This window comes from Schistocerca americana, chromosome 3, assembly GCF_021461395.2.
Source record: "Schistocerca americana isolate TAMUIC-IGC-003095 chromosome 3, iqSchAmer2.1, whole genome shotgun sequence".
NCBI classification, from domain to species: Eukaryota; Metazoa; Arthropoda; class Insecta; order Orthoptera; family Acrididae; genus Schistocerca; species Schistocerca americana.
Window position 1 is genome coordinate 977504797 of NC_060121.1, and position 16151 is coordinate 977520947.

At 41.8% G+C, this 16151-nt stretch overlaps 1 protein-coding gene across 1 annotated transcript in view; it reads right to left on the reverse strand.

The window, feature by feature from the left end:
• LOC124605342 (protein FAM135A) overlaps nucleotides 1-16151 on the reverse strand; it is a 600028-nt gene that overhangs the window by 300473 nt on the left and 283404 nt on the right. The window lies entirely within an intron of this gene.

The window sequence follows — 16151 nt, forward strand, 5'->3', positions numbered from 1 at the left end:
CTCCCTAAATAGCAAAACTCCTTTACTACTTTACGTGTCTCATTTCCTAATCTAATCCCCTTAGCATCACCCGATTTAATTTGACTGCATTCCATTATCCTAATTTTGCTTTTGTTGATGTTCATCTTATATCCTCCTTTCAAGACACTTGTAACGCCGGAAATGCATATCCTCCTATTTCCATCTATTGTACTATTATTTTTTTCCTTGTTTTGTTACCTCAAGATATGACATTTCTGTCTCTTTATATATTGTAATTGTTTTACTGTTTGTATATATATATTTATGCACTCATGTCGATGTATAATTGGTTTGTTTCGTAAATATTATTTGTATTTTTACGCTGGGTCTTGCCTAGGGAAAACTGCTATCGAACGATTACATCGATGGGTCGTGTGAAGAATCAAAGTGTGTAGGATCTTTGGTAGTGTTAACTCTGCCGCGTGGAGCGCGGGCTGAGCAGTGAGAGTCTGGCTGGAGTAGCGAGTGGAGCAGGTGTGTTGTGTGACGCTCCCGCGAGTTGCCGCGCTTTCGGGGTTTGGCAGCATGTAATTGCGCTCGACTCGCGATGATAGTTTCTGACATGGTGTCGCGGACGGGAAGTATTAGCTGGCGCACATCAAGAGCCCGTTTCGCCTGGTGACCGTGTCGAGAAGAAGGCGCGCCAACATCCAGCTTCTGCAACAGCGACGGCCGACAATGAGTGACTGTCGCCACCTCCTCGATCGACGGCTTCAAACCTTCAATCAACCAACAAGGAAGACTAAAAGCACGTAAAGTTTTAGAACTGTATGGCAGACCTCAGCTTTTAATCTTGTTCCATTTGCCTCGCAAAATTACAGCAACTTAGCATGAACCTTTGTTGCTCATTGTCCCAATTGCATTACCAAGCAAGGTCCCTTCCTTTGCCGGAATGAACCCGAGTATCGTTGAAATTCAGACGCCAGCATTAAAGTAACATCATTTCACTGCTTTAATCTCAAAGGTATTCATAGCTGGCTTCAATATTCAGATTACACAAGCACAAATTTAGAGTGCGAGTTTTGTTAGCATATTTTAGCTTACCTGTGACTGCAGCTCAGCTTGGTACGTACTAAATTTTACTATTGTTAATAGTTTAGAATCATTTAATTCAAGTTCAAAGGTAAATCTCTTGTTTCTAAATTGCGTAGAGTCAAGTTGCTTTTGAAATGATTGTTGAGGTAGTCTAAGACTAACCGTATTTTACTGGATTTCGATGTGCTTCAGAAAGAAAGCTCACTATTAACTTCAGTCGCTAAATTAACTTTCGATTTTCCGGTTTTATTAATTCTTTTGCTAAATTAAGTCAGAGTGTAGCGAAATTTATTACTTCTGACAAACTTTCAGTTTTCACACTACACGTGTCAACCTTCAGTTGCCACGCTTCTAGTGTTAATTATATGTGTAATAACCTTTCTTTTTCAGTTACTATAGTAATTGTCCTTAGGACTGGCGACCGTGATTTCCTCCAAATCTCAAATATCTAATTACCGCTAGTTAATTGTTAACGTAACGGCCGCACATTTACTTTCTTTATTAACTTTACCCCTTTTCAAAATTAATTTCCACCAGTTTCATTTGCATTTTTCCTTTCATTTAGATGTAACCCTTTCCTCCCTCTTTACCGACAGGTTACCTTCGGTGACGATTGCTTTTCCAAAACTCCCATTAGGTACACGCGGTTTCATTTTTTACTGTCATTAAGGTCGGTAAGTGAGGGGGAGGTTACACGTGGCGACCGTGACAGGACAATCTTCGGATTTGAGGTTGTTCTGGACACGAATTTTGCATTGTGCAAATCTCGTAACAAAGTACTGGTTACGTACAGGCCGTTACGTCAGCGAGAATAAGTAGTGGGAGTAATCCTAATTATATTTGAGGTTTGGCATTTGTATTGAAAATTATTAAAATGAGTGAAGGCAACAATTAGCAAAATTTGGTAGACTTGGATACGGAACAATCGGTCGAACAGTGGGAAACGCGCACCGCGGTACCCATTGTTCAGGGGCAGGCGGCTAGCATGAAAGACGCGACCGCCGAAACGCAACAAAGGGCAGAAATGGAATTCCAAACTTTAGAAAATGTTTCGGAATAGGAAGCGAAAATCAAATCTGTACCCCTTGATGATGAATACGGGGGAACATGTATAGAGGAACCAGCTACGGAAGTAAAACCGGTAGTCTCCGGGAATTTAACTGATTTATTGAATGTTTTGATTAATGAAATCAAGAGTCAATCGGCAGAAATTATAGCTCTGTCTGCCAAGCAAGAAGCTCAGTCTGAAAAGATTGAACGAAAGCTAGACAATCAGAACAAAGCTATTAATGTTGTTAACAACAATGTTGGAGTTGTTAATACATAAGTTGATAAAATCAAAGAAGATATTGTTGTAATTAATACCGAAATCGGTAATCTTAAACAGGAAATGATAGGCGTTCAGGCGGAAATTGCGAGCATAAATACTCGTTTTGATTCCGAAATTAGCAGAATCGAGAAAAGTGTAGGAGAAGCAGTTGCTCCGATCATCGAGAATAAGGTGACGGAACAAATTCAATTAGTGAAAAAAGAGGATCAACAGAAGGTGGAAACTTTAAAGGCTTTAGTGTCCGAAGTAGACACTAAAGTGAGGGAGCAGGCTAATACCTGCGAAGAGAAAAAGAGGGAAGTGGAAACGCTCGCGACAACCACTTGCCAAGTAATTACGAGAGTGTCGGAATTAGAAAAGAAACTTGACGAAAAACAGAGCTATGTGCCAATCTGTGCACATAGTTCGGAATTGTTGACGAAAGAGGAGCGGTTCGACCCCTTGAAAAAAGGCGGTATACACGCGACGGATTTCATTAAAAATTGTGAAAGAATTTTACCCAGATCATGGACTAATGAGAGAAAAATTAATGCGGTTATTGATGTGCTGGCTGGTGATGCCAAGCGTTGGGGCTTAAACCTCGACATTACGAACCTGACTTTTGACGAGTTTAAAAATTTGTTTCTGGCTGAATACTGGTCAGAGCAAAAACAGCAAAGTGTCTGGCGCGAATTTGTCGTATCGAGGCCTTTCGATGCGAATTCGCGCGGTTCGATGAGGGAGTTTTGTGAGGGCTGGATCCGCAAGTTGGAATATTTGCGTGATCGCCGCACGGAATCCGAAATAGTCTGGGAACTCTACAAGAAGCTTCCAGATGATACAAAACGCTACGTAGGAAGCAATTACAGGACAATCAATGATTTCCTGGAAAGAGTTGAGGACGAGGACAATTGGCGCAATAATCGCGACAGTGGTAGAGGCCGTGGTAACAACAACGGGTACCACCCCAACCATAACAACGATAACCATGGGAATAATGCATACCGCAGCAATGACAATAATGGTTCGGACCGTAATAACAATCGGTACAATGCAAATAATAACCGGAATGACGGAAACCAATATCATACTAGCGTGATACGGGCTGCGCAGAATAGTAATAACGCCAGAGGGTGTGACCAGCCGCCTCAGCAGTATCCGGGGAGCGTATCTGCTGGGACGAGACAGGGAAACCATTAGCCGAGCCGGTGAGGGGCCGACCGGGCGTGGAGAAATTTTGGCGGCCCAATAACAGGAGAAAACCCAGGTGTCGTCGTCATGAAAATTCCGTATGGAATAATCAACGGCGGGAGAGTGTGCCAGTGTTAGGAGAAAGGAGTGCGCCCACAAGTAGTAAATCAGCTGTATACATGGCAGCAGAAAATACATTCACTGTCAGTGAGAACAATTTAAGTAGTGTTCCGGAAATCGATTATAAAGTGGCAGCTGTAATACCCACAGCGGAACTGGAGATTGAGTTTAAGAATGATTCGCAATTGTTGAGAGAAGATCAGATGTCGGATAAAACGTCCGTCATCGAGCGAGGGGATGCAGAGAGGGATGAGGTCTGGTTAAGGCAGTTCGGTCGCTTATACGACGAACTAAGAGATTATAGGGGCCTGTACGGGAGGAGTGTTTATAGGGAGCGCGGGCAGGATTTGCCGCGTCTCGTCCCACAGGAAGATAGTATTTGTGAAGTGATGGAAAGTTCTGGCCCTAACCGGCAGACTTTACCAGAAATAGTTGGTGTTAATGGGGAGCACGAGCAAGATTCGTCGTGTTTCGTCCCGCAGGAGTTAGATGTTGAAGTAGTAACGGAAAGTTCTGGCCCTAACCGGCAGACTTTACCGAAAGTTATAGTGGTAGAAGTAGCCGACCCATCCGACGCAAACCTCCAGTTTAAACATTGCGAGAGTATTAAGGAGAAAGATTACGAAAATTTTAGTGATAGCCGGACACGATTGGTAGAAAAGCACATAGATTACAGCGTGTATGAGGTTAGAGCTGACATTATACAGTCAGACGATAGCAGTGTGGGTTGCGCAGATCCAGAGGAAGTAATTTCAGATGCTACTGGGCACATTCCTCCAGGTAGATTGGCAGATGAGATCAATCTGACCAAAGTGGAATCAACGAAGGTGACAATTAGTGAATTGATAGCAAAGCAACACTCACTAGTTGACGAGTTACGGGAAAAGGTTTCGGTATTGGAGGCGAAGCTAGAGACTAAGCCTCAGGACAAACGTGTTGAAATTAAAACTGTATGTGAACAGAGACTGAAAAAGCCGCCAGATAAACCGGATTTAGGATCAAAGCCGGATGGTTTTTTCTGGAATGACCTGGATATAGACGAGGATTTACTGTGGGAAAATAAAGAAACAGTCGAGGACAAGTGTAGACAGATAGTAGTGTCTGTTAATATGCACGACCTACAACTAAACGTGTTGATTGACACCGGTGCAGAATTGAGTGCTGTATCTGGGAAAATATTTGAGTTACTGAAAGACAGACCTGGCATCGTAGTTATGCCAGTAACAGGAGTGAAAATTATCGGTGCTACTGGGAAGGCCAGTAAACCGGTCACAAAACAGATTTTTGTCAACTTCGAGATATGTGGGGCACGATTTGAACAAGAGTTTGTCGTCGTGCCAGACTTAACTACGGAAGTAATTATCGGGTTAGATTGGCTATTAAGGTACCGTGCAGTGATTAACTGCGAAAGCAAAACGTTGACATGTACGTCCCAAGATAAAACAATAGTAGTTAGTTTTGACGAGGCAGGAGACGGTGTGCATAGGCAATACCAGCCTATACACATTGTTAACTGGCCGGATGGTATTGACGTAGGTATGAATCTGAACTACTGTAATGTGAAGAATCTCGGCATTGACAATAATGTAGAAAGTGAATTGGAAAGTATCGTAGAAGGTGTGTCAAACGTAACACACGAACAAAGACGAGGCCGACTTTCCCGTATCTACTGCCATCACAACCATAGGGCATGGGGCAAATATGAAGCAGAATTTAAGAGAATTATGAACACCTTGAGACATGAATCTACGGGATTTTCTCCAGAGGAAATCCTGTTGGATGACAGAAGTAAAAGTTTAGTGGAAGTGATAATCACATTCCCTCCACGGATTGACATTAGTATTGGTGTGAAAAAAGATCGTTTGCGAGAAGTAACGAAGCTAAAAGCTGATGCTCGCATACGTCGTCATGACGCTAAAGCGCGTTTTGCTAAGTTTGCAATCGGAGACTTTGTACTTGTAAAAGCTCATGAGAAATCGAGCGAGATAGACCATGAAATCTCTAAATTTAAGTTTGTTTATAATGGACCATATAAAGTCATTGGTATACCTCACACAAATGCTTACGGAATATTGTAGACTTGAAATTGTACCAACCAAGGATTGATTAGTACCACAGATAGGGTAATTTGCACAGTATGTAGATATAGAGTGTAAGATTTAAGGATGTGCCATGTGGCGATGCTTTTGCCTGACCTAGAGGTCATTAAAGAAGTTGTAATTAATAAGTAATTTATGTTGATTAAATGATTTAAGAGTTACTGAATATTAATCAATTTAAAAATCCAAGCTGCTAGTTTAAGTTTTCAGCTGAGTCACAGTAGATTAAGCAATGTAAATATGATTTTGTAACTAGCTGTAAGATTCCATAAATATGTGATTTACTAGTCATTGCCGATGTACTTAGACGTTGCTTTAAGTTTCAGGCTAGTACATGTGTGATGATGGACAGTGTTGAGTTATCCACTGTGATAGTGTTTATGGACTCCTTGAGATTACTCGGGAGTGAGTTTTTCCGAAAGAATTCAGTGGAACGGACGTTCTGGAAACGCCGTCACAAGGGCGAGTGAGATCAAGCGTGCCGCACACGCGGGCGCAACAATACTGGCGAGGCGAGCCGCTGTCGGCTCTTGTGCCGCTGTTGGCTCTTGGGCCGCTGTCGGCATTCTTTGTACTTGCGAGTACGGAAGGCGGAATTGTTTTTCTTCCTGGACAGCTGAAAGAATTCTACTGTCAATATTTATGTTTTTTTTCGATCTGATGTGTGTTATTTTCTTGTTTAGCGTTTAATGGACTCCCATGACGAGAATATTAATTATGAAAGGGTTATGTAAAAATGTGTATTCTATGTAATTAATTATTAATTTGCGTATTTTGATCTACCTGTTTTTATGACCATGTACTCTGATTAATTTTGTAAATAGTATTCCATTTCTTGATACTGTTGGGAATTTTGACAATTTTAGAATAGCTAAACCATTTTCTATGTTTTCTATGAATTTTAATATGTTGTCAACCTGTTTTATTTTGTTCAAGATGACAGAGTGGAATAAGATTAGGAGTGTCTCCACTCAATTATTATGGTCTAAAAAAATTTATTTATGCTTAATTAGACGAATGCTAAATTTTGTTGATGTTTTGAGCATATGCATTTCCGCTGTTTCTTTTTTGGGACATTTTCTGAGTCTGTTTACGTTACACGAACATCCTCAGACAATGTGGGGCACGTGTAACGCCGGAAATGCATATCCTCCTATTTCCATCTATTGTACTATTATTTTTTTCCTTGTTTTGTTACCTCAAGATATGACATTTCTGTCTCTTTATATATTGTAATTGTTTTACTGTTTGTATATATATATTTATGCACTCATGTCGATGTATAATTGGTTTGTTTCGTAAATATTATTTGTATTTTTACGCTGGGTCTTGCCTAGGGAAAACTGCTATCGAACGATTACATCGATGGGTCGTGTGAAGAATCAAAGTGTGTAGGATCTTTGGTAGTGTTAACTCTGCCGCGTGGAGCGCGGGCTGAGCAGTGAGAGTCTGGCTGGAGTAGCGAGTGGAGCAGGTGTGTTGTGTGACGCTCCCGCGAGTTGCCGCGCTTTCGGGGTTTGGCAGCATGTAATTGCGCTCGACTCGCGATGATAGTTTCTGACATGGTGTCGCGGACGGGAAGCATTAGCTGGCGCACATCAAGAGCCCGTTTCGCCTGGTGACCGTGTCGAGAAGAAGGCGCGCCAACATCCAGCTTCTGCAACAGCGACGGCCGACAATGAGTGACTGTCGCCACCTCCTCGATCGACGGCTTCAAACCTTCAATCAACCAACAAGGAAGACTAAAAGCACGTAAAGTTTTAGAACTGTATGGCAGACCTCAGCTTTTAATCTTGTTCCATTTGCCTCGCAAAATTACAGCAACTTAGCATGAACCTTTGTTGCTCATTGTCCCAATTGCATTACCAAGCAAGGTCCCTTCCTTTTCCGGAATGAACCCGAGTATCGTTGAAATTCAGACGCCAGCATTAAAGTAACCATTTCACTGCTTTAATCTCAAAGGTATTCATAGCTGGCTTCAATATTCAGATTACACAAGCACAAATTAAGAGTGCGAGTTTTGTTATCGTATTTTAGCTTACCTGTGACTGCAGCTCAGCTTGGTACGTACTAAATTTTACTATTGTTAATTGTTCAGGATCATTTAATTCAAGTTCAAAGTTAAATCTCTTATTTCTAAATTGCGTAGATTCAAGTAGTTTTTGAAATGATTGTTGAGGTAGTCCAAGACTAACCGTATTTTACTGAATTTCGATGTGCTTCAGAAAGAAAGCTCACTATTAACTTCAGTCACTAAATTAACTTTCGATTTTCCGGTTATTAATTCTTTTGCTAAATTAAGTCAGGGTGTAGCGAAATTTATTACTTCTGACAAACTTTCAGTTTTCACACTACACATGTCAACCTTCAGTTGCCACGCTTCTAGTGTTAATTATATGTGTAATAACCTTTCTTTTTCAGTTACTATAGTAATTGTCCTTAGGACTGGCGACCGTGATTTCCTCCAAATCTCAAATATCTAATTACCGCTAGTTAATTGTTAACGTAACGGCCGCACATTTACTTTCTTTATTAACTTTACCCCTTTTCAAAATTAATTTCCACCAGTTTCATTTGCATTTTTCCTTTCATTTAGATGTAACCCTTTCCTCCCTCTTTACCGACAGGTTAACTTCGGTGACGATTGCTTTTCCAAAACTCCCATTAGGTACACGCGGTTTCATTTTTCACTGTCATTAAGGTCGGTAAGTGAGGGGGAGGTTACACACTGTCCATTCCGTTCAACTGCTCTTCCAAGTCCTTTGCTGTCTCTCACAGAATTACAATGTCATCGGCGAACCTCAAAGTTTTTACTTCTTCTCCATGAATTTTAATACCTGCTCCGAATTTTTCTTTTGTTTCCTTTACTGCTTGCTCAATATACAGATTGAATAACATCGGGGAGAGGCTACAACCCTGTCTCACTCCTTTCCCAACCACTGCTTCCCTTTCATGCCCCTCGACTCTTATAACTGCCATCTGGTTTCTGTACAAATTGTAAATAGCCTTTCGCTCCCTGTATTTTACCCCTGCCACCTTTAGAATTTGAAAGAGAGTATTCCAGTCAACATTGTCAAAAGCTTTCTCTAAGTCTACAAATGCTAGAAACGTAGGTTTGCCTTTTCTTAATCTTTCTTCTAAGATAAGTCGTAAGGTTAGTATTGCCTCACGTGTTCCAACATTTCTACGGAATCCAAACTAATCCTCCCCGAGGTCCGCTTCTACCAGTTTTTCCATTCGTCTGTAAAGAATTCGCGTTAGTATTTTGCAGCTGTGACTTATTAAACTGATTGTTCGGTAATTTTAACATCTGTCAACACCTGCTTTCTTTGGGATTGGAATTATTATATTCTTCTTGACGTCTGAGGGTATTTCGCCTGTCTCATACATCTTGCTCACCAGATGGTAGAGTTTTGTCATGACTGGCTCTCCCAAGGCCATCAGTAGTTCTAATGGAATGTTGTCTACTCCCGGGGCCTTGTTTCGACTCAGGTCTTTCAGTGCTCTGTCAAACTCTTCACGCAGTATCTTATCTCCCATTTCATCTTCATCTACATCCTCTTCCATTTCCATAATATTGTCCTCAAGTACATCGCCCTTGTATAAACCCTCTATATACTCCTTCCACCTTTCTGCCTTCCCTTCTTTGCTTAGAACTGGGTTGCCATCTGAGCTCTTGATATTCATAAAAGTGGTTCTCTTCTCTCCAAAGGCCTCTGAAGAATCGAACTTGTATAAAACCGCTCCAAACGTTTGATTACATATTAGTTAACGTGCTAAATATTTGACTTTAAGCATGTAAACGAGGGAAGTTTAGGGCAGCTCAAATTATTGGATATAGGTTCCACCTTTTATGCAAAACACTATTTTTTCTTGTTACCTAACATCCTTCTTACTAAACAATACGTACAGTATCCAGGACCTCACGAAGACACTGACTGGCCAAGCGGTTCTAGGCGCTTCAGTCCGGAACCGCGCGACTGCTGCGGTCACAGGTTCGAATCCTGCCTCGGGCATGGATGTGTGTGATGTCCTTAGGTTAGTTAGGTTTAAGTAGTCCTAAGTTCTAGGGGACTGATGACCTCAGTTGTTAAGTCTCATAGTGCTCAGAGCCAGTCGCTGCGTGCAACAGCCTCTGAATGGAGGGTAACCTGACTTTTATAAAAGGCGTTTCGTAAGATTTTTGATTGTGAACTGGGATACTTTCTGATATCCTTTATAAAACTGGAGCGTGGCCCTATCTTTAATATTAGATTTGTCTAAGATCTCCGACACTGTAATACGGAGCTAGTACGCAAAATTTCAATACAAGCCGTACAGCAGAATAAGTAACAGTCGTAAGTGTATCGATCGCCTTTAATGTCAAAGGGAGAGATACAACTGTTACAAAATACGTAAATACAGGAAAAAAAACCAATAGGGCCACATTGCTGTAGTCATTGACATTGGAGACATATCGCTGATATTGAACAACTCCCCTCCCCTCCCAGTTCCCCCGACCCCCCCCCCCCCCCCGCCCCGCGTCTCTCTCTCTCTCTCTCTCTCTCTCTCTCTCTCTCTATGTGTGTGTGTGTCACGGCTACAAGATAAGCTCGAGCTATGTTTATTGCACGTCACGGCTAAAATTATTGCACTCCTCGATATCGGTCGATTTCCTGCATTGCAGGCAGAACTACAGAAATAAGCACAACAGCAGTTACAAACAGGACTGGTGTTTGCCTGAACGACGTTTGCTGTATTTTTCACCTTGGCACCTTTACCAAACGGTTCTAAGGTCAATGTGTTTCGTTCGGAAGTAGGCCTTCTTACTTTACGCCACATTGGGATCTATCAGTTCTGTACTGTCAACTGTTAAAACCTAAAACTTTTATAGGATTGACACAAAATATTCACCTATCAACAGTTTATTCAGTAATTGATATGCTGATGTCACTGCCTATCACTTCGTAAGAGATCGTACGTAATGTTTTCTTCTTAATTATTATTTAGATTTCCATCACAGTTTATACAATTTATGATGGTGACTATTTTCGAACGCTTGCGTTCATTCTCAAACCATTGCCTACATTTCAAATGTCTGACGAAGCGTAGTTCCAATGATACACTCAAAAGACTTGTTCAAACATCAGGTCGGCATAATAAATGTGGGTTGACCGTAACTCAATTCCAGTGGTTTATTCCGAAAACTTGTTTACACACCATGTCAATATGACAAATGCACTTAGGAGAACTCTACAGGCGCGTTTAGTTGTTTCCTATGTAGTCATGCGCTGCGTCTACGTTTTGCAGGAGTGTGTTGGAATGAAATCACGCGTTCGGAACTAGCAACCATCAAAAATTATGTGCAACTCACGAAACTTAAATAATAAATAAATTGAATTCTTGGTACTTTATACCAACGTAGTGTTGGAACTGCATAAACTAATGCTTTCTTGTTATGTTTATTGTTACGTGTATTGAAAGCAAATGTTAGATATGGCAGGCGTTGGCTTATTGCACTAGGTAGCCAGGCCGAAAGAAAGTCACATATCTTACACCTTGTAAGCTAGGACGTGAGAAGCACTTTCTAATTTTACGTTCCCGAAGCCCAAATTTCGGATTTACTAGTCATTTAGAAAAATTTCGGACGATGCTGCTGTATATAAACTTTGTTTTTGAAGAAGCTGTATTAGAAACGAGAATAAGAGAAATTTTTAAGGTTAAAATGTCCGTCTACAGATAATCTTTGCTGTGTTGTTCATATGTTTAAGTTATTTTTCCTCAGTTGCTATTTCAATGCTGTTTATCATCTGGATAAGAATCTATGTTATTCGTCTTTCGCAATTGAATGTTATGCTTGTTTCCTCGCCAAACACATCTCACAAAGTTTTTTGGTTAAGAAACGAAAATGAAATTCAGAAGCTAAAGGCAAATAATTGTGGTTCTTCACTTTTAACATAAACAGTATTATCGTTGTCTTTTTATTATTTGGTTGCTCTTTGGTTTGTAAGCTTATTCTCCACAATTTCTGGACTGCTTTTAGTTATGTAAAGTACTTCACCGTTTCAAACTGACGCATGACAGCGTGCGGTTTACTGGCATACAACGTGAGAAATTTTACCACTTTTTTTATCGTACCCATAATTTGGATACAGTGAAACGGAATTTCTTCCTGATGTTGTTTAAACTGCATACCTATTGTTCTGGGTGTGTAAAACATGTCTGTAGCGTACATCTTCATTGTTGCGTAACACAGACAAAAGCAGTAACTTCCTCAGATATGCATTTATGTCACGGTGACAACGGAATAAAGGTTTTCAATTTTTAATTTACTTGATTCCAAAAGGATTGGAGCAATGGGCCATACCAAAAAGTAAGTACCGATCAAGTACAACATTCAGAAACATATTTTTTGTAGTTTCAAGAAATTGGAGTAATCACAGTGAGAAGTAATCGACAATTTTGATTTTTGCGTATAGTGTTTTTGTCTTTTGTTTCTTATGCCTTTTACATCTCTCTACTTCGGCCATCGTCTGTTCTTTTCCTACCCAAACTGCAAAACTTATCTTCTGCTTTGTGTCTCATTTCTAATTAATTCCTTCGGTGTCGCCTGATTTAATTCGACTGGATTTAATCACCCCAGTTTTACTCTTGTTTATATCAGTGTTATAAGCTCGTTTGAAGACGTCGATTCCGTTCAGCTGATCCACCAAGTCCTTTGCAGTCTATTACAAAATTATAATGTCGTCAGCAATCCTTAAATTAATTTCTTCTCTCTGAACTCAAATTACCCACGAAAATTTCTCCATCGTTTCCATTACTGTTGGCACACTGTATCCATTGAGTAACAGACGTGTGTGACTTATTTTCGCTTGTAGTAGTATTTTGCTACAAGGCAAAGGTCTGCGCCGGAGTTGAAACAGTTTTGTTGTGTGCGTTCCTTACCAACTCAAGCTGCTTCGTCCGGTTATTTCTGTGAACTATGAATCTATAATTATCAATAGTGGGAGTGCATTGAAATATGAGGTTGTAGACAGGTTAATTAAAAAACACACGGACACGCAACATCGCTATTTATGGGAAGTTCAGTCCCACAACATTTATAATCTTGATGATGACACGGTCCATTCACTAACATAGTCTTGTAATATATAAACTATAATTGTTCAAGGTTCGGTCAAATACATGCACCAGGCTGCAAGTTATTTTGCTCGACCGACACTGTCATCACATTAACATAGTTCTCGACAGTTCTTATAGTATTGCTGCCCAGTAGCCGGCCAAGGTGGCCGAGCGGTTCTAGGCGCTACAGTCTAGAACCGCGCGACTACTACGGTCGCAGGTTCGAATCCTGCCTCGGGCATGGATGTGTGTGATGTCCTTAGGTTAGTTAGGTTTAAGTAGCTCTAAGTTCTAGGGGACTGATGCCGTCAACAGATAAGTCCCTTAGTGCTCAGAGCCATTTGAACCTGCCCAGTACGCTTTAGATGGGCACTCACCATGGAAGTAGTCCTATCACTGTGACTTCCCGCTCCAGTCCCATGCCTATGTCCGGCTATAGACGCACCCTTTGGTGCGGCTGGTCCCGGCGGAGGTTCGAGTCCTCCCTCCGGCATGTGTGTGTGTGTGTGTGTGTGTGTGTGTGTGTGTGTCCTTAGGATAATTTAGGTTTAGTAGTGTGTAAGCTTAGGGACTGATGACCTTAGCAGTTAAGTCGCATAAGATTTCGCACACATTTGAACATTTTTGAGCACCCTTTGGCGGTAACACATCACTTCATGGATTTTACCTACTTACAGGAGAATTCTACATCAATTAATGTAGACATGTGTGAAAGAACAGACACAATGCATTTATATAATTTCGTATTATTATTGTCGCAGAGATACAGTGTCAGCTATAAACTTTGTGAGGTAATTGTTTTCACTTAAAGTTAATTCAGGAGATATTGAGATTTGGAGATATACTTTCATTAACATGCAACAATAGACGATGCGATGGTCAAAGGAAGTGTGACAGTGGGTCCCTACGGACACGTGCGAAAGAACTGACACCACACAGCTGTAGTACATATTACGTACATTACAAATGGAGTGGGGAGAAAGGAGAAAGAACGAATTATGATACCAGCTGCATTGGGACTTTTTTTTAAATCTCATTTTATTTGCTTTTGTTCGTTGAATCTGCTCGGGGCGGACGTCGTAAGACTTCCGTTTAAGTTCGTTGTGGATCGATTAGAGAGGGCAGCTAACCCTCTGACCGAACACGCTGAGTTACCGTTCCGGCCGTACTTTCAGGGGAATTAGGAGTGACGAGTGAAAATGTGAGCTGGACTGGGGTTCGAACCCAGGATCTCCTGCTTACTAGGCAGTAGCGTTGCCCACAGCGCAAACCGGCCACAGTGTTCGTCGCAAATGCGTGCACTACCTCGGCACACCCCTGGGTGACCGAAACTCCAACCTAGCACCACCCATCCGCAGTCGCGTCCATGTCCAACCCTGCTCGCTAATATTAGACTCCCACTGTATAGAAGTCGAACGTAAATATGAATCCGCACATGTCTGAAAGAACAGCCGCCACGTATTCATATAACCGACTTTCCTCGATGGGCTATGAATCCATAACCCTCAGTGCAGATGCACATTTACCTTCGGCCTCCGGCAGGAATCTAAAATTAGCGAGCGTGGGGGACATGGTGGGGGAAAATGCGGATAGGTGGCGCTGGGTTGTAGTGCGAGTCAGCCGCGGAGCGCGCAGAGGCAGTTCGCGCATCCGCTACAAACACTGCGTCCAGGTTAGCGCAACTGCCTAGTAAGCACGAGATCCCGGGTTCGAGTCCCGGTCCGGCACACATGATTCCCGATGCAGCTGTTATCATTAGCTCTTTCCCTTTCCTTTCCATTCTCTCCACCCCACCTCCAATGTACATACGAACACGAAATCCCGTACCAAATGTAAAAGTTAAATTCGTGTACACTTGTGGTGCAATCAAGATTCTATGTACGAGAGAATTAGGCAATAGTACGTAGTTGTATCGTATTACTTAGCTGAACTGAACGTGCTTCGTTTCTGACAAGGGAACCTTCCCATCGCACCCCCCTCAGATTTAGTTATAAGTTGGCACAGTGGATAGGCCTTGAAAAGCAGAACACAGATCAATCGAGAAAACAGGAAGAAGTTGTGTGGAATTATGAAAAAAAATAAGCAAAATATACAAACTGAGTAGTCCATTCGCGAGATAGGCAACATCAAGGATAGTGTGAGCTCAGGAGTGCCGTGGTTCCGTGATTAGCGTGAGCAGCTGCGGAACGAGAGGTCCTTGGTTCAAGTCTTCCCTCGAGTGAAATTTTACTTTATTTTCGCAAAGTTATGATCTGTCCGTTCATTCATTGACGTCTCTGTTCACTGTAATAAGTTTAGTGTCTGTGTTTTGCGACCGCACCGCAAAACCGTGCGATTAGTAGACGAAAGGACGTGCCTCTCTAATGGGAACCGAAAACATTTGATCGCAAGGTCATAGGTCAACCGATTCCTCCACAGGAAAACACGTCTGATATATTCTATAAGACATTGGTGACGGCATGTGCGTCACATGACAGGAATATGTCGACCGACCTAACTTGTACACTTGGCGAATGGGTAAAAAGATTCTTCTACCTTGCCCGATTTAGGTTTTCTTGTGGATGTGATAATCACTCCCAAAAAAGTGAGGAAAACATGAGAGTTGTCACATAAACTGCAACAAATAAATGCAACAGTTTCACAGTCGCACAGTTGTCCCTGTGCTCTGTCGAAACAAATGTGTTTGACGTTTTCAAATTTTTCCGTGTGTAGACCGTCATATCCTGCATATGTCTAAGCAAATCTGAACATGTCCTGGAATTTTGGAGAGCTGAGTTGACTGTATAAAAAATTAAACTTTTCTCTCGAGGGAAGACTTGAACCAAGGACCTCTCGTTCTGCAGCTGCTCACGGGACCACGACGCTCCTGAGCTCACACTATCCTTTATGTTGCCTATGTTGCACATGGACTACTCAGTTTGTATATTTTGCTTATTTTTTTCATAATTCCACACAACTTCTTCCTGTTTTCTCGATTGATCTGTGGTCAGTTATTTCAAGGCCTATCCACTGTGCCAACTTATAACTAAATCTGAGGGGGGTGCGATGGGGAGGTTCCCTTGTGAGTGGGCGTATCACGTATCGTTATAGCCTCCATCATGTGAAAATACGCGAGTGAGAGTGAGTGGGTGTCAGGAGACAGCGATTCCGCAGACAGAACAAAACACGGGGATCTTTCCTGAAAGCGGAGCGCAGGCCTTGAATGGTGCAGTGCGCGCCAGTATTCATAAAGCGTGCCTTGTGCAGCATTCGCGCGCACGCCTCCCCCCCCCCCC